The following is a 17,219-nucleotide window of genomic DNA, read 5'->3' as shown; positions in this document are numbered from 1 at the left end:
GATGGTGTGGCTGAGCATGTGTGTGTGTGTGTGTTTATAGGTGCGCAGTGTTTGCGGTGCGAGCCTCAGTGTGCTGTAAATGTCACTGTCATCAGGCGTTTGTGCAGCGCCTGCCCTTGTAGGAGGGGGAAAGTGCCGATGTTGCAGATCCCAGCCTTTGATTTAGACACGAAAGGCAGGCCAGCAGCAAAGGCACCGAGGCATGAAGGTAAATTCCCATAATTCACAGCTGAAAGGTTAACCAGTGGTGCGCTGTGCTCCTCCCTCATGTTAGTTGCTAACAAATGTCACCTGATTGAAATAAGCAGTTAAACATTGTGTGTGTGTGTGTGTTTGTGTGTGTGTGTGTGTGTGTGTGTGTGTGTGTGTGTGTGTGTGTGTGTGTGTGTTGGCACATGTGCTAGTACAGCGACTCTCAAACTGATCTAGTGTGTTTTGTCGGTGGATCTCATACTGTGGAGTAAATCTGCAGTGCTGGTCTGCATCAGCACAGATGTCATTGTGTGGCAGCTTCACTCAGGCAGTTCATGAACACTACAAGGACACACACATTCACACCGATTCCTGTTCCCCACAAATATGCGGCGGCTGATTTATGTAAATTGAGCAAGAACACAGACAACACTTCTCACCAAAGACCATTGTTTACAATGCTGTTGCCTTTACAATAATTAGTTTCAAAGGGAACACCTGTCAGCATTCTTTCTTTTTAAATACCATTCATGTCTACCATTCATTCCAAAAAATACATTAGCACAGTGAATTATTGGTGTTTTCCTCACTGTAACCAGAGCTCTGTTCCCTCCTGGGACAGCTTTGAATGCAGCAATCATTGGCTAAAACAACAACAGGGGAGAGTAGTTTTGGTGGCCACGGTCACATTGCCTCTACCACCGGGCTGCGTGAGGCAATATGTGCTTATTCAAATGTCTTCAAGTCCGATTTAGCATTCTGCTGAGTGTATGGTGTCGTCTCCCTGAGCAACCTGACTCGTGTCACCAGAGGAGGGGGGGGGGGGGCGGCGTCCCATTGTCACACCAGACCCCCAGCACCTGAGTATCAGCCTTCACCCTCAAATACTCCCAGGGACGTCCTTCAAAGCACAGCTAGAAGCCACCATCTCCTAACACCATGCAGAAATAAGCAAAGGACTATGAAGAGCAAAAGAAACCCAAATCACGTTTGTGACATGAAATGACTGGAGGGCCGTCAGCACAGCAGCCCAGCCAGCAGATTTGTGGCCCCATGGGATTCAATTATTGAACAGGATGTGTGATACCAAGGGGACTTCACACCCGGACCTATTTCAAGCAAAACAGTTTGGTTCCTTCCTTCTCCTGGTCTCGCATTTTTCTGGTTTACTTCTCATCTAAATAGGTTTATTTTGCTAAATAATACCCATTCTGCCACTCTACCCTGTAAAGTTTGTTATTCCACAGGGTTCTGTATTGGGCCCATTACTCTTTTCAATGTAATGTGCTCCCTCTTGTAAATATAATTTATCAGTTTGTTATAGATTTTCATTCTTATGCAGACGACACTCAGTTGTATATTTCCAGAAATCCCAACGATCACTCTGGGATCTCCAACCTGGAGTCCTGCCTGTTAAAGGCTGGAGGAAAAACATTTCAATGAAGAATCTGGGCCGAATCCTGTGTCTCTGGCTTTAGCTCCTCTGCTCTGAAGAAACTACAGCTTGTTCAAAACACTGCAGCAAGTCTCCTGACTAAAACTCCTACATTTGATCACACCAGTTCTAGCGTCGCTCTGGGCTGATTTGAAGGTCTTACCTCTTTCCTATAAGACCCTACATGGCCTGGCTCCAGTGTGTCTTTCTGACCTTATTGCCACATGCGTTCCTGCTTGAACCTTAAGTTTGGAAGTGAGGAAGGTAAAGGTGGTGGATTGAGGATCACTGGGTCGCGTCCTCAACATGGAGCAGTGCCTCTTTGTTCTGTTCTTCACCTGGTGGTGGTGAGAAAGCATGTTCCCTCTTGAGTGAGGTTCAGAATGAGTCAGTACAGAAGCAGACGAGCTAAACAAACCTTTATTTATGAAGAAATGTCACTGATTGAGTTTTTACTGTAGAATATGCAGAGAGACGACTCCCCCTGATTTCTGCTCCTTTAATTTCTCCCCCTCACCCCCTCCCATTCTCTCCCGGTGTTAAATGAATGCCCCCCCCCACACCCCCAATTGAATATACGGCATAAATTTTACATGACAGCCCTTTGGTTCATTACGGCCCATGAGTTATTAGCTAATTTGCGGCTGTGAAATTTCGAGCCATGATGAGTGAACTGAGGTGTCAAGCGTTGGCTAAATGTGCTGTGTGGAATTTGATGTTTGATGGGCACCTTCTGGATGGGTGTGTTCTGTGTGTGTAAGTGTGTGCGAGTGTGTGATTGAAATTTGCAGGGATGTACTGTAGGGTAGACATCCAGCTGTACAGCTCACCACATTCAAAAGGAATACAAATCTTTACCAACCAAAGTAAGCATAGCAGTAGGTTGGATAAAACGGCTGTGAACCACATGAAGGTCTTGAAAAGGTCTTGTTCTGGCCCAGGAGCTGATGGGTGCTGCTCACAACACCAAGCATCACTGACTGCAGTAGCTTGAATTTGCAAATCATAAAGCAAGACAGTGCCAAGTAAAGAAGTGTTGACACTGAGCAGACTGTTTAGACTCCGGGACCATTCCATGTGTTCTGTTGGTCACATTAGACGATGTCTTGGTTCCTCACCATGAGGAGTTCCACCATCAGTTAGATTGTGTGTAAAGTGCCAATGATGCAGCTGCAGCCCTTGTGTTTGTTGTTTTTATTTCCATAGGGATCACGTTAGTTGAAACACAATAACAATGTAACTGAGCAACTCTGAACTGTAAACTGGGTAAAGAAGTTCTTAATCGAATTCAAACTTCTTGCACTTACTTCCTAGATTCCCCCTCTTGCCAAACATTGTTTCTTTTCTTCCAATCCCTCACCACATCCCCCCCCCCCCCTGCAGTGCTGCTCAGTGCTGTGGGAGACCGTGTGGGAGCCTCTCCTGGGCCTTTGATTCCAGAAGGATCTGACAAGACACTCAGCTATGTTTACAGTTGGTCTGGGCTGTAGAGCGAGACCAGGGTCCCTGTTAGCTGATCCTCCCTGATACAAGGACACCTCGTCTCTTTCTTCAGCTTAACTTTGCACATGTTGTTTCCAGGAGATGTAGATCTGAAAGGGAATTAGATTGAAGTGAAAGACAAGCAGGTTCCAGTAGTTCCAGTCAGGCTAGCGGTGCGACTTCAGCATCACATAGACAGGAAGTGGGAAGACCCTTTGAGGAAAGGGGGGGGAGGGTCCAAAGGTAATAGCAATCTACCTATTAGAATGTGGTATTTCTCGTGTAGAAGAAATGCATTCTAGCATCATGGCAGCACTGAGGGAAGGCTCCAGCATCAGGACCCGGTCTGGGGACCACAAAGAGCACACATTCAGATTTCAAGATCCATGATCATGATCCTGATGTTGTCCTGAAGCTGGCACTGGAGGACCTGATTAGAGAGTCGAGACATTTCAGAACTCTGTATGATAAATATCTTGTGGGTAATTTGGACAATAGATGTGGGAATGAAACGACCTTTTGGATCTTTTCAGTGAAGTTTATTGATGGTCACATATTATGTTAAACAGAGAAATACAGATTAGTAATGCATTCATGTTTATTTAGTGCATCTGTATAATATAGCATTGATGCTCTGTTTTTAGTTTGTCAGCTCTTCAGAACCTAAAGCAGTGGTTTAGTGTTTGTGTCTCTGTGACTTTAGGAGACAGAAAGAAGAAGCGAGCTGAGGTTCTTTCTGAAGTGAGAAACAGGAGATGCTGAGCTCGGTGCAGGCCGGGCGTCCCGCTGTGGGAACAGCTTAGCACCCGCTCAGGTCAGCAAGGTGAGGGCTGTTCGGCTCGGCTGCAGCCCAGGGCCGACCTCGCTGCTGCCAGCCTTCCAGGAAATTACAGCAGGGACCTAGAAGCTGCTCAGACTCCCCCAGCTCTACACACTACACACAGGCTCACACACACAGGCTCACACACACACACACACACACACACACACACATATACAGTGTCTGTGCATGGTGAGTTGTCATATAGGAGGAAACCTCAAGGCAAGCAATCACCAATGTTTCCAGAATAACAAGTGATGTGCTCATCATGCTGCTACTATGAATTTGGCTGAATAAGAGAAATAAACACTGTAAGATTTCCTCAGTAAACAAACATTATGGCCAAAATGTGTTCAAAGGAATTAGATGAGATGGATGGATCAGCATCAGACTCTAGCTCTGAATCAGGTGTGTTACAGATCAGAACCATGGGTTTGTCTCACTGGATGGGTCAGAAACATAGAATGTGGCAAAAAAATGCCGGTCCACCCCCTCATCCCTCCATAGGCACACACACACTGTATACAAACCTCCTTCCCTGCAGATGCAGTGACATCATGTTTCCTCTCAATCTGAACTCTGACAGTTTAGCAGAAGCCTTTGTGAACAATCATATTAAAGGTGAGAGGCTGAGAGGAAAGGAGGTGAAGGTGAGTGCCTCCACCTCACCTTCACCTCCCATGTACCACTAGAACCTTCTGTCCTGTTAGGAGGTGTGTGTGTGTGTGTGTGAATGTTTGAACATGCTTCTGTCAGACAGCAGCATAATTCTGAAATATTTCTAATTTTACAATTTTCTGCTATTGTTTACATGCATACACACACAGAGACAGAGAGGGAGGGAGAGGGAGAGAGAGAGGGGGAGAGAGAGAGGGAGGGAGGGAGAGAGAGAGGGAGAGAGAGAGAGGGAGGGAGGGAGAGAGAGAGGGAGAGAGGGAGGGAGAGAACATTAATCCTCCAATCTACATAGGCCCTGGTGGCCTCAGGGGGTGGGGAGGGGAGGGGGGCGTCTCTCTCTAGTGTGCTGTGTGATCTCATATTGTTTTGTAAAAATTGCAGCCGCTGATTATGGGAATTTGATTCCCCTGCCACAAACAAAAAACAGTAGGGAGTGAGGGAAGGAAGGAACAAGGGAAGGAGCTGAGAGAGGGAAAGATGCATGGAGGTAAGAAAGAGAAGGAGGAAGAGGAGAGGAAAGGGAACACGTGCTAGATGTGCATGAAAGAGGCAAGGTAGCAGGAGAGAGAGAGGGGGAGGGGCTAGACGTAGGATGTGAAAGAGGGATAAAGCAAAGATAAAGGAAGGACATGAGGGACAGAAGGGAGTGTTTAAAGGAGGGAGAGAGGGATGGATGGAGTCATCCAGCTGTCTGCCACGCTGACACGCTTCATCTCAATATGCCATAGCAACATGAGGTGGGGAGGAGGGGGTGGGAACGAGATTGTTGATCCCCATGCAAGCAAATATTATGCTAAAGTGATTGGCTCTCATCAGGAACCCGAGCCCGCAATGAGGCCGGAAAACAGCAGAAGACGAAGAGCGACCCCCATCTCCCTCCTCTTCAGCCCTAATTTGCATTGCGCGCTGAAATGCATGACTTGGGCCCGTTAAGTGAGGGTCCGTGCTGTGTTTGGGCTGTAAGCGAGTGCAGGGAGCTGTCATAGCCTTTGATTTGCTTGATATGAAAACAGTGGTGGTTTGCAATCAATGGAACCTGTGGTTTATTTGGGGTGAAATGAGATTTTTTATTGGGATGTTTGAATCTCAATGCAATTTGCCTGCTTTATTGTGGCCAACACGGGAGCTTCCTCGCTTCATTTTACAGTAAATTTGTCATGGGGCCAATACAAGCGCTGAAGTGAATGTGGTTATTTATTTACATGCACACAAACAGCCCGGTGTGTCGGAGGCTTGGGAGGGTGGCTGGAATAGAGACCCCGACTGGCTGCTGGTGCCTGGGGTGAAGCCAGCCAATCACAATGATTAGCCCCTCCACTCAGGCTGGGAGGGGAGGGGGGGAGGGAGGGGGGGAGGGGCGCTACACATTTTCACCTGATGGTTCAAGTGGGTCAACAAAACAGTTAGGCTTCCTCCTCGGGGACCATGCAGCTACAGTTAGCCATAGATTCCATCCTCACTCACATTGAACAGATTGAATTTGTGTTGTGAATAGCATGATGTCATGTTAGTGAGGTGCCTGTATAGCTGTCACTCAAGAGCAGAGATCAATGACGTAGCAAGAGGAAGTGCAACAAGTGTTCTACTCAACAAACAGCAGGTATCAGACGCAGGATGAGAGAAGAAGACCTGTGGTGTAAACATGAGCTAGGAACAATATGCTTCATTATGATTGATGTGAGGTTTATCTGGAGCCATATGAGTGCGTTAGGATGTGTTACTTTACTACACTTTCCTACACTCTGGTGCTGCGGTCTCATTCTGCTTTGTCTGAGATCATTTAGTTAATTAACTTGTGTGAGAAGTGAGAGTTCAGTTCTCAAAAGTGGATCAAAGTTCTGTCCTGTTTAGTTTGATGCGTCCATGTTGATCAAATTCAGATTGGGTTTAATTTGATACCTGCATGTTTTGAATTTGATTGTATTCCTTTATTTGTAAGGTCAGACATGCAGGTGCGTTCCATTTCTCTTTTAAATGTGTGTGTGTGTGTGTGTGTGTGTAGAGCCACATCCCTAAACTGAGCAGAGATGAGTTTGTCAGCGATGTGTCCCCTGAGCAGCATCAACCAGACCCTCCAGCCTTCCTGGGGAATAGACCTATTAAAGATTAGTTTGCTTTATTAGACAATTCATAGTAAAACACACAAAATGAGGTGGAGCAGTGATTTAAAGAGGCCATAAAGAGTCCAGGCTCCTTCTGAACCCAGGATCTCACAAATAGGCCCCTCACCTCACTGAGCCACAGGAGCCACATTACCTCTGTTCTCTCTCTACCTTCACAGTCTGTTGACACAAATTAAATTAAAAATACATTCCTCTATCACAAAAGGATTCTATGAAACAAAAGAAACCTTCCTCTCTCCATTCCTGGTGGCTTCTGCCTGAAACCACAGGTGGATCTTCTTTACAAACACAGGTTTGGGCCAAACCGTGTTCAAACAGAGCTTTACCTTCAACTCTACAGGAGCCCCCCCCCCTCCAAACTCTCTCTTTTATTAATGAAATGCTGCACATGACATCTAGACCCAGTTCCATTCGCTGGAGAGATTGGTTGATGGTATCCCAGTGTCTTAGATTTGAATAATTAACTCTATTTGCACCAGAACACACACTCACAGATTATTGACTGATTCATGTGTCCAGGTAGTTTTTAGGGAAATGTTAAAGCAACTATGATATTTAATAATCACTCCACATGTATTTCTCTTTCTCTTTCTGTTTAAACAGTAAAAGCTGAAGCGTTGAATCTCTGTGGGGATCCTTTAAAATCCTTCATATTTAGCCAGGGTGAGATATGCTGGTTAAATAAAAGCAGAACTGGAGCGTGGCAGGTATTTTCCTCTCATTGCTGTGCCGATGTGATTAAACAGACTTTGTACAGCGTGGTGGCGTGAGCGTCACCATTAGATCTGTATGTTGATGTATTTACAATCCAACCAGGCTGCGCTAGACTTCTGCTCTGATTAATGAACCCACAACACAGCAGCAGCACTGTACTGTATCTATGTTTGTGTGATTATAAGCATTTCAGTGTGAACTTGATGAAAAATCACTACACTTTCATGCGCATTAGACACTGTATATGTCCAATCCATCTCTGGGGCTAATCCTCATCTATTCCTGTTACCCATGCCAGTGTTTGGGCTTGTCTCCAATCAGCAGAGGTATATATCACATATTCAGTCTCCACCGGTTACCTGCAGAGAGAAGAAAGGAGCAGGGAGGAGGTGGACGGGGAGGGGAAGAGGTGAAGCTACAGCAGGGAGTGAAAGAGACAGAAATAGAGAGGGAGGGAGGAGGGAGGAGAAGGAGCAGTGGAGAGCCGGCTATTTTTCACCAGGGTCCACGGTGAAGTTGTCAGGCGGGAGTGTACGCGAGCCCGCCGGATGATAATGTGGCATGACACTTCTGAAATGAGAGCCGGGTTGCCATGGCAAAAAGCAGGGAGGGACAGTCTCTCCAGAGAGCCAAATAAAACAAGCTGTAAATGATGTTTGATTAGGATTTAGATCATGGAACAGTCCGGGGCGGCCCCTTTGTCGGCTGCTCGCTCAAGCCTCACTGCCTTTCTTCATGTTTCTCTGTGAATATGTGTGTGTGTGTGTGTGTGTGCAAGCGTGCATTGTGTTAGCGGGACATATTAAGCTCTATTGATACAAAGGTCAGCACTGTCCTTTTATTAAAACTATGATTTGGTTCTGTCAGTTTCATCCACGATCACCATGATGGATACACTGTACAGTCTGTTACAAAGCTAATGTGCAGGAAATCAATACTAAATACAAGGCTAAGAATCTGTACTTCAGACTTCTTCTCATTGTTATTGTATCACAATCTGTCATGTGTCCCATCAGTAGCTTTGACTCAAACATATCAGGATACCAATGACCTTGAAACACCCTTGTGTATTGAAGCGTGTGTGTGCTGTCCAAGCTCAGCTAGCAGCAGAGTTAATGGCTTGTTTGATTATGACACGTGAGGATTGTTATGACACTGAATAATACACATAAACTGATATAACTGTTTGTTTAGAGGTAATATTGTTTCTTAGGTTTTATTTTCTCAGAGTTTCATTAAATAAATAACTAATTGTTTCTAGAAAGCAGAAAACTACATTTTCTATTACTAAGATGATTGTTTATTTACATTCACTTCTTGTGGATATTTCTCTTGCCTTGATCAACGTCGATCCCGTCCAATAGTTTCTCAGCTTTGGATTGACATTTTCAGTCATAATCTTTGTGATTCAACACTCTAGACTCTCAAAGTCAAGGTTTCTACAACAACTGTGAGCTTTGCTGGATTGGAAGCAAGAAATAAATAAAAATATTTCTATTTTTTCCGCTTGACAAGCAGAAGTTTGTGTGTGAGCTCATGAAGGCGTTTCTGTCTCTGAGACATTTGAAAGCTCAGTGAAAGCCATGAATAGAAGCGTTCCCTCCCCTCTTCCTGCTTCTGTCATCGCACTGCAACACAACGAGGGGACATGATTGTATACAAATCATTTAACACAGTGAACCAGAGTCACAGTAAATAAATGATACTATGGAGTGATAGATGCTGTAGCCACAGTAGATTAATGGTGCAGATCTGCCAACCATGGCAGCAGCGCCAGGAGACGACGGTCTGCGGTCACATCTCTTCTTCAGCTCATCCAAACCTGCTGTGTGTTCATTCAGATGGACTTATTGCTCTTCACCTTCTGTCTGTTTCTCTTATCAAACAGTGAAGTGTAATGTGTAATTCTGTGTGTTTAGCTTTTATCTTCTCTTCTTTCTTCCACCTGCTCTCACACACATTCCTGTCTCTCATCTTTTGTCTGTGTTGTGTGTTTGTTGTTCTTTTAGTGACTTGTCCTATCTTTCCTCCGCACTCACTTGTTAATGTAAACCTTATCGCCGCCCCGCCCCAGCCGGCCCGTCCAGCAGACCATAATAGGATGGAGGTTGACGTCAGCCCCCATTCAGAGAACATTATGATGTGTTTCTTCTTTTGTGTGATTTCTGCACGGCCTCACCTGCTATGAACAGACAAGGGTGAAATTTATTCTCTCTGCTTTTGTCTTTCAGAGCTTCTATTCACGCAGGAGAGAGCCCTCCACTTTGCCATTTTGTTTCCTTCCAACATTTCTTTGGGAAAAGAAAAGGTAATGAAGACGTCTCCTACTGCAAACTAAGCCATGACCATCATCATCATCATCATCATCATCATGAGCAGCATCATTCTTTGCTTCCTTTTCACAGGCTGGAGTATGGAGATCTGTCACAGGAGAAAAGAATTGAAGCTGAGCCTGAGGGTTTGTTCAGAGAGGCTCTTCAGCCGCCACCAGAGGAGGCTTCTGACTTTATGACCTTCAGAGAGATCAACCAGAGCTCCAAGGTTGAAGATGGGGCAAGAGCAAATTGAAAAACATCTATTCTTTTATTTTTAGTTTCAGAACAGGCAGAATCTTTAAGCTTTACATTTAATATACCTGGTTATTGAAGTTTATAAGCTATGTCTACATTAATAATGTTCAAGTAAGCAACCAAGGGTTTCAGAAGTTCATCCAAAACAGATCCAATGTTTGGTTGAGTTGGTTTGAGTTCTAATCACCCAGAGTTGCACTTTAGTTTCTTTCTTCATGCTCTAAATGTGTCCTTCTCTCTAGATGTTGCTTGCTTCCAGCTCTAAATGTGATTTCCAGGTGACCATGTTCTTCTTTGTGGCCATGTGGGGCTGCTAAGGTGCCAAATATCTGGGTCCAGCTTTAATTATCAGCCGGCCCTCTGATACAGTGACTTCTGTCTCTGCACATCTTGTACTCTCCTCCATCTTCTCCTGTCTTTTGCCATTCCTCCTTCAACACAGGCTAATAATGAACTGCTTACCAAGGCTGAACTAATCAAAGCTGACTGCTCTCTGTCACTGTCAATTACACAGCCCACTCTCCCATCCAATCTTCCTCTCACTCCTGCTCTTCATCTCCCTCACAAAGGGCTAGCAGGGACCAGACTCTACTTCTCTGCTATAAATTGAAAAGTAACACATAAGAATGATGGGATAACGACACTCCAGCACACACTGGGGTGGGGGTGTGGCTGAGGGGTGTGTGTGTGTGTGTGTGTGTGTGTGTGTGTGTGTGTGTGTGTGTGTGTGTGTGTGTGTGTGTGTGTGTGTGTGTGTGTGTGTGTGTGTGTGTGTGTGTGTGTGTGTGTGTGTGTGTGTGTGTGTGTGTGTGTGTGTGTGTGTGTGTGTGTGTGTTCCACTTTTTGCTGCTCAGAGCTTTAATGTTTTGTGAACTTCATATTCAGATAGTTTGCTAATTATTCAACAACCAGGACTCTGGGTCTGAAACTATAGACGGATCATTTCAAATAATGTGTACACATCTTTTGAGGTTAGATTCCACACTGGAGTCTGATCCTTTGGTGCATTGGATCTTGTTTGCTTTGGCATGTTTTATTTTAAACAGGAACATCTTAGAGGGAGTGGACCTTTAGATTCACCCCTGGTGTTCCAACCAGCTGAGGATGATGCAGCATGGCACCTGGCTTCATCAGGCTCATTGTGAAGTGTTCTTAGTGTTTTTCAGGCAACTGTACCTTTGTGACTCCTGGGTTGTGGTCTGAGGTGCAGTCAGGTCCTGGAGAAAGTGTTTCTATTGGTTGGCATGAAGATGTGATCAATCACTTCATCATCACTTATACAAAATAATCATCAGTTGCAGTGTAAAAACAAGCTTTATATCCAGGAACTCCTCTACATGAAGCCTGCATCAGGCTGGATGAGGGAATCAGCCATTACATAAGTATCATGGTGGAAGAGAGATAAGCCCACAGGCTTTGGCTCCCTGATAAAGGGTGCAGTTTCATTTGCAATGTAAGGAGAGTATAAAGGTAACTGCTTCACATATGAGAGACATTAGAGTGTTTCTGCATGTGGCCTGTGGATGGTAGAGCCTAAAGCCTACCAGTCCCTTCCTTCATGCTTTACCGCTCCACCTCAGAGTGACACTGGTCTACATGGGGCCAGGGAGCGTTCCTACAGGGCTTCCTTCATCATCTCACTTTACAAAGGGCTCCTGCGTATCAACGTATGAATGAATGAATGCATCATAAACACATGAATGCCTGTAAAATATTGTATAGTATTATGGTGTCCAAACTCTTCTGTGTCCTAAAGAGGTCCAATAAGAGAGTGTTCTTCAGTGTAAACTCCACTCTACAAGAGAATCAAATAGGTCAAATAATTTCAGGACAGGTGATTATTTTAAAAATAATAATAAATATTAAATAATAAGTAATAATAATAATAATGCAAATCAAGGCCTTTCCTTCTTTAATGTAATGAAATTCGATATTGTATTGTGAACTCAGTAGCATTGCAGTGTGTGTGTGTGTGTGTGTGTGTGCGCCCCCCCCTCTCACCATCTATTTGACCAATCGATGAAAGACATCATACAGAGGAGCTGGAAGAGGAGACAAACACACAGACACTCCATTCTTCCCTGACAAAGTGAATGCATGAGGTTTACACAGTGTTGCCCTTTATGCTTCTGCTGATGGTGTTGCTCAATCTGAAAAGTGTTCAACCCCCAGCCCCGTTCCAGATAAATACACAAACAGCATCCAGATGTTTCTCTTACTGATCAGGATTTATGTTTCAACAGATCATAATTAAGTAATAATTAATGAAGTCATAGTTGTGTGTGTGTGTCTGTGTTATTGTATCTGTGAGTCAATCTTAGAATGATAGCAGGTTGCGGTTCTGTCCTTTGAGGTTGTGGTGGTTGAGGTCCAATCATCCAAGCAGGAAGTGCTGGAGCTCTATTGTGTTGAGCTCTGAGTTTTATTATTCTTCCTTTTTCTCTCCTCCTCCAGGATTGACCCAGTAAAACAGCTGAACTGTGTGTGTGTAGGCCTGTGTGTGTGTGTGTGTGTGTGTGTGTGTGTGCGTGCCCATTCCCCCTTATATGAGGATATCCTCCACCAGACAAGCAGGGCCACCTTCTCCACCTGACCCATGACTGTCCAGAGGATTAAACCACATCTCTCTTTCCAAATGCTCTAAGCCATGTTATTTAAAGTAATTAACCTTAATTTGCCCAAAAAGAGACAAATCTGTGTGAGACCACAGCCTCTTCAGCAGAGGCCCGGTCGCCAACCGCCGTCCAGCTCCCTCCGCTCCTAATGGGGTCTCGGCTTAATCAAAATTCAGCCATCAGATCTTGATATTGAATCATCTTTTAATTGGGAGCTACATTCTGGTTAATAGTTTTATAATTCGCAGGCTCTAATAGTCTCACCGCTGGGATCCGCTCCAGTTTCTCCTGCTCGGATGAAGCTGACACACTGGTGAGAACTCCTGCACTTACACACACACACATACACACTCACTCACCCACCCAGATGCATGCATGAGTGTGTGTGGCAGTGTGTACCCTTCAACCCTTCTCTACCCCATTGGGCCACTTTGCCAGGCAGCTTGCTTGTAATTCTGCTAAGGCAGGGTTATATAGGATAGGAAATAAGGTCAAATTATGAAATAAGACTTTCCCAGAGCCCCTGAGACTCCCAGTCTAAAGCTCACCTCCATATTTAGCTGCTGAGATGAGCTCATTCTTCTGATGTGCAGAGAAAGAAGGGACTTCTGCTGGAGCTGCATCTCCAGCTGGGGCTGGGCTCAGCTCCTCAGGCTGAAGCGTCTGGGCTCTGATCCATCCTCTGTGTTGATGAGTGCTGATCATCCTACGGATTCACCCTGACATTCCTATAGAAGCCATATATTTCCAGGTTTAACACTTGATGACTTTGCACTGCCATGTTGAAATCATCATTTCATAATACTGTGACTTTGCTGCCCTCTTCACATTCTTACAGGCTTTAATGAATTAGTATTGTGCATAACTTCTTTTCTATCAACCTGGACTAAGCCTTTTTTGTGTGATTTTTTTTTATTTTTTTTTATTTTTTTTAATATTTTGAAATCTGAGTGAGGATGTTCATCCATGGAGGATTTATCATTTCTATTTTTTTCATTTTTTTGGACAGGAAAACAAAGGGCTACTGTGAAACTGTGATAAAAGGAGAATATGGGAAGATGTTCAGCCTGGTCAGGTAAAGGCTGTGAGTGAGCACAGCAGGGGGCACTGTCTCCTGCCTCAACACCTGAGCCACAGACATAATATGCCCCAAAAGTAGAAGAGGAAGAAGATGAAACCTGTGGGGAGGGCAGCTGTTTTTGTCCCTATAACATATTTAATCTTCAATGTGTTTGCAAAGTTTTGTTGTGATCTAATTGAATGCAATGGGCTCTGCATGTTTAGTTTGTTTGTTGTTAACTTTGGTCATGGCTGCAGCCGTTGTGACAGCTGTGTATCCAGCATGGTGAGGCCTCTGTCCTCCTACATTCCCTCCCTGACATCACATTACACCCTGGGTAATTGTCATTAAATCATCTTTGCTTACATATTCTTTCATATAAGTGAGAGTATATTCAGCTTAAGGGCGATGTCATTCAGTGCAGTTAAATGTCCCTGCTTTCACAAACCGTGCAGCACTTAAGGGCCTGAATCTGCTTCATCCTAGCTTCCTCACCTTATGTGCTGCTAAGTGCCAGCAGATGTGAAGAGGTCATTGTAAATGATTTCTATTGAATCCCAGCTAAAGACAGATTTCTCTACAATCCTTTATGCATCAATGCTTGAATGTAGATAACATATTAAGGTTGTGTATTTAACTTAGCGTGATGTGAGAGGAGGAGTGTGGTGTGAGTCTGTGTTGTGATGTGTAGAGCCTCAGATGCCTGAGCTGATAATGAAAGCTGAAGGGCAGCGGAGTGCAGAGGAACGCACACAGCCAAGAGACGGAGAGCGGCAAGTAGCTTTTTGTTTACATAGGGACATTGGGAGAGTTTCTTATTAAGCCTCTATACCATCATGGGTCAGTGGAGCAAGGTTAGAGGAGAAAGCTGCTGCTGCTGGGTGAAAAGGGACGAGCAGGATAGACCTTTGTTGTCCTCTTCTATTCTTCTTCTGCCCCCTGGTTTATGGTGGACTGATTTCTTATTGATTGTACTTCCACAGTGTCCGTCTCCAAGGCCGAGACTTCAAGCTGGGCATCAACAAGTGAGGAAGTGTGTTTGCAGAGTACAAGCATGCTATACTTGCTGTCAGTGACCATGAGATGTCCGAAAGTTGGTATGGATTTGTTTTCACCTGTTTGTTCCACGGGATCCATTCTTCTTCTACTGTTGACTTCAGTAGCTGAATATCAAAGGTTTGACTCCTTGACCTTTCCTGTCAAGGTTAACATCAGTGACCAGGTTCCTTTACATATTTGGTGACCCCCTACTCCATTCCTCTTATTCTCTATTAATGGCTGCTGTGAAATCTCAACCATGATGATGACGACGATGATGATGATGATGATATTACTGCACTAAATGTGAAGAAGATGTGTTGAAGAAGAGTCTCATTCAAACTGATCCTGGCCTGAGGCGTACAGTCAGCTTCATATCAGGATCAATACCTTTAAACCCCACCTTCACCTGACCTCAGTGTTTCAGTGTTAGTTTGTGCGTTTAGTATATAATAATGCAGATATTGTTGGGGACAGAAACAAACATTCAGGCTAAGCAGCTCTGCCTTGTTTTGTTTTCTGCCTTGTCCGTACTTTTATTTTTCCTTACTCAGGGTGTCGCCCTGGCCGCGCACGCCAACACACACTAACATGTGTACACTCACCACGGCCCACACACACCCTTGACTGGTGTGCTGTAGGGTAATCTCTTACACAGAGGCAGAGGGAGGCAGTGGAGGGTGGAAATGAGGTTTTCAGCCCTCCTCCACCCCCCCACCTCCCCATTCTCCCCTCAGCCTTTGTACCTCCTGCACCCTTGCCTCTATTTTCTCTCTCTCTCTCTCTCTTCATTCTCCTTTGCTATCTTTTCATTCAGTCTTACCTTTGAAATCTGCACCTCATGCATCCGCACAGCAAATTATCCCAGGCCTCATTTGTTCTGATGTTTGTGTGTCTGCTCCCTCTGTCTCTGTCTCTCTCTCTCTCTCTCTCTCTTTGGTGTTCTGTGTGTTTAAATAGAATGGAGCAGTGGAGACGTGGGGACGCCCCCTAAAGGTTGAAACGGGTCGGTGCAGAGGCCAATATGAAGGGCAGAGCCAGTGTTAGGAGAGATACACACAGAAGCACCAGGAGACACAATAGTCTCTCCTCCTAGCCCTCCCCCCCTCCTCCTCCACCCCCCCCAGCCCCCAGTCTCATTCAGGCATTAGAATAGTTCACAGGGTGCTCCCTGCTTCACAGGTAATAATAAGGCCCGTTCCAAAGGCTGCCTTCCACATGGAGGTTCCTCTTGAATAGCCAACACAATGTGAGAACATGTACGGAGTATGAATGGCCTCCTGGGTGCAGCGTATCATTCGCAGAAATCCAATCTCCCCGCTTGTTCTTGAAGTGGACCAAAGGTGATATGGAAAAGGATCGTCAGTGTATCAGGGTTTCTTTCCTCCCGCCTGCTTACATTCTCATATCAATGAGCTCAGTGTCGGTTTGAGACTTTGAATGTTGATGAACAGGGGAACAAGGACGTATGGAGATTCATGCAGAAGTGAACGACTGCAGATGGATTTATTTCAACTAAGAGAAGCAGAGAGATATGACTTTAATGTATAATATTATATAAACCTACTGATTGGTCTTGTGGTGTTCTGCTGATGCATGGACTTTAGGTGAATAGAATATTCCACAGTGTCTCTGTGTGTAAGCCCGACCTATCACAGGCCCTGGATCGGCCTGCCTGCACCGTGGGACTGGACAGGATATGAAGGAAGAGGATGGACGCGTGGGTGAAGGTTTCACACAGTTAACCACGAACATGATGAACTGTCTTAAGAAAAGTTTTGTATGAGTGTATGTATGTGTGAGTGATCAACTAGTGAGTTTCAGCCTTCAGTCAGTCTCTGCTTGTCCACTTAAGGGTACAAAACATGGTGTCAGAAGATCTGAGCAGACACAAAGGGACCCTCTGACCCTGATCCTCTCCAGAGGGCCCACCTGGTACCTGCTCGCTCAGCTGCAGGACGATTCCACATTATTATTGACAGTCACATACAGTAAAGTCCTCAGGCCTGTGCTGCTGTGGTCACAGTGTGGAGCTCAGAGGTACAAACATACACGTATACAAACACACACACACACACACACACACTGGTGTCGTCTGGGCCGGGCCATGACAGAGGAGACAAGCACTTTGTCTCCTTCCCCTCATCTCTCTTTCCATCTCCTGTCCACAGAGTCCCTTCATCTATTCATTTTCTTCATCAGGCGGCGATCTCTCACACTGTCCGTCTCCCCCTCAGCTCAATCTGTCGTCCCCACCTCCCTCTTTCTTTGCTGCTCTCCTCTTTTTCTTTGTAGCGAGTGCTGAATGCTGACAGGTCTGGCAGAGACAAAGTGCTGATGCCAGGCTTAAAAGTGACCGCCCCTGTCCCGCAGCCACACAGCTGGGGAGCCGGAGATCTATCACCCCACGGCATAGTCTGAACAGGAGAGAGAGGGGGGGGGGGGGGAGAGAGAGGGAGAGAGAGAGAGGGGGAGAGAAGGAGGGAGGGAGA

The 17,219-nt window shown here is 45.3% G+C and overlaps 1 long non-coding RNA gene across 1 annotated transcript in view; it reads left to right on the top strand.

The window, feature by feature from the left end:
• LOC143014106 (uncharacterized) overlaps window positions 1–10,246 on the top strand; it is a 47,236-nt gene extending 36,990 nt beyond the window's left edge. Inside the window, exons 2-3 of the long non-coding RNA XR_012965253.1 lie at window positions 9,676–9,752; window positions 9,850–10,246. This is a non-coding gene — a long non-coding RNA (uncharacterized LOC143014106). The remainder of the gene's footprint in view (window positions 1–9,675; window positions 9,753–9,849) is intronic.
• The last annotated feature ends 6,973 nt before the right edge of the window (window positions 10,247–17,219 follow it).

This window comes from Genypterus blacodes, unplaced genomic scaffold (genome assembly GCF_046128005.1).
Source record: "Genypterus blacodes isolate CSIRO-AG114 ecotype Tasmania unplaced genomic scaffold, CSIRO-AGI_Gbla_v1 ptg000180l_1, whole genome shotgun sequence".
NCBI classification, from domain to species: Eukaryota; Metazoa; Chordata; class Actinopteri; order Ophidiiformes; family Ophidiidae; genus Genypterus; species Genypterus blacodes.
This window is presented reverse-complemented; position numbering and strand designations above follow the sequence as displayed.